The 2132-nt window shown below is 51.9% G+C and overlaps 1 protein-coding gene across 1 annotated transcript in view; it reads right to left on the reverse strand.

Annotated features, from left to right (window-relative positions):
- The window catches only part of si:dkey-199f5.8 (beta-1,4-galactosyltransferase 3), a 20946-nt gene extending 19161 nt beyond the window's left edge, over positions 1 to 1785 (reverse strand). The window contains exon 1 of the mRNA XM_058376570.1: positions 1626 to 1785. The gene's annotated coding sequence lies outside the window, so the exon portion shown is untranslated. The remainder of the gene's footprint in view (positions 1 to 1625) is intronic.
- Positions 1786 to 2132: the final 347 nt, after the last annotated feature.

The raw sequence follows: 2132 nt of genomic DNA on the forward strand, positions 1-2132 counted from the left end.
TCCCTCCCTCTCTCCCTCTCTCCCACTCCCCCTCCCTCCCTCTCCCTCTCTCACCCCCTCCCTCCCTCTCTCTCTCTACCCCCTCCCTCCTCCCTCCCTCTCTCTACTCACCCCCTCCCTCCCTCTCTCTCTCTACCCTCCTCCCTCTCTCTCTCTCTCCCACTCTCTCTCTACCTCCCTCCCTCCCTCTCTCTACCCCCTCTCCCTCCCTCTCTCTCTCCCTCCCCCTCCCTCTCTCCTCTCTCTACCCCCCCTCCCTCCCTCTCCCTCTCCTCTCTCTACCTCCCTCCCCTCCCTCCCTCCCTCCCACCCCCTCCCTCCCTCTCCCTCCCTCTCTCTACCCCCTCTCTCCCTCTCTCTCTCTCTCCCTCCCTCCCTCCTCTCTCTCTACTACCCCCTCCCCTCCCTCTCTCTCACCCTCCCTCCCTCCTCTACCTCCCTCTCCTCCTCCCTCCCTCCCTCCCTCCCCTCTCCCTCTCCCTCTCTCCCTCCCTCCCCTCTCTCGCTACCCCTCCCTCCCTCCCCCTCCCTCTCTACTCCCTCCCTCCCTCCCTCCCCTCTCCCTCCCTCTCTCTCTCTCCCTCCTCTCTCCCCTCCCTCTCTCCCTACCCCCCTCCCTCCCTCTCTCTCTACCCCCCTCCCTCCCTCTCTCCCTACCCCCCTCCCTCCCTCTCTCTCTACCCCCCCTCTCCTCTCTCCCTCTCTCTCTACCCCTCTCTCCCTCTCTCTACCCCCTCCCTCCCTCTCTCTCTACCCCCTCCCTCCCTCTCTCTCTACCCCCTCCCTCCCTCTCTCTCTCTGCCCCCCTCCCTCCCTCTCTCTCTACCCCCTCCTCCCTCTCTCTCTCTCTCTCTACCCCCTCCCTCCCTCTCTCTCTACCCCCTCCCTCCCTCTCTCTCTACCCCCTCCCTCCCTCTCTCTCTACCCCCTCCCTCTCTCTCTCTCTCTCTCTCTCTCTCTCTACCCCCCTCCCTCTCTCTCTAATTCTAAATTCTATTTCCTTATGCAGTCTGTCTCAGTCTCGCTCTATCCTTTCTTCTCCTTATCTGTCTCTGTTTCTCAGTTTCAGGGTTCGAGCTGAACCAGTCCAGGTGTTGCAGTAAAACCTGCTTGTCAGCTCTAACGCCACTCACCTGTCCATCTAACTCCACTTCTTTCCCCTCAGACACACCTGTACGGATGTCCACTGATGTTATTTACATGTACACAACTCATGTTTGATGGTTTTATTCTGACGAACAAACTTCTGAACAATGATGTAGACTTCAGAGGTTTGAGATGAAGGAGTTTAAAGACGGCTGTAATGGAGGATGAAGTTTAAAGCATGGCAGGAATCAGGACTAAAGTCACCGAGTGCGGATTTAGCTCTTTAACACACAAAACTACACACAGTGCCTCACCTCCTTAAAGACAACCACTTCACAACATGATCCGGACAGTTTAATTACAGATTAATCAAGCAGGACAATGTGAGTTTAAGGGATTAAATTTACCACAGAAGCTAGAAGGAAGCAGCGCGTGCTGATGTTGGTGTTAATGTTAGCGGTGAGAAGCTAGCGAGCGTTCACGAGCCAGATTTCAAAACAGAAAAGCGCATAAAGTAAGATTTAAAAAGTCATACTTACCGATGTGTTGCCCGTGTGTCAGAGATAAACTCACGCTTAAACGCCGTGTATGTGCTCAGACTTGAAGGCTTCCACCCTCTCTAACAAAACCGGAAGTGAGGTACTTTATTGTGGATAAAAAGTACGCGTGGAAACAGAAAAAAACCGTATCCATAGCTGCGTCATTGCGTCATCGCGTACGTTTAAAAAAAAACTAGTGGCTTTCTACGCACGCGCTTTGGTTTCGGTGAACTGACAAACTCCAAGTACAAACTCTCAGAACACACACACACACACACACACACACACACACACACACACACACACACACATACATACATACATACATACATATATATATATATATATATATATATATATATATATATATATATATATATATATATATATATATATATATATATAGATAGATAGATAGATAGATACAATAATCTTAGGAAGTCACATTTTGGGTGCACATCCTACATCCAGACAAAATGGCGGTGGTTGGGGGGGGGGGCAGGTTGA

The sequence above is a fragment of the Hemibagrus wyckioides genome, linkage group LG23, assembly GCF_019097595.1.
Source record: "Hemibagrus wyckioides isolate EC202008001 linkage group LG23, SWU_Hwy_1.0, whole genome shotgun sequence".
Classification (NCBI taxonomy): domain Eukaryota; kingdom Metazoa; phylum Chordata; class Actinopteri; order Siluriformes; family Bagridae; genus Hemibagrus; species Hemibagrus wyckioides.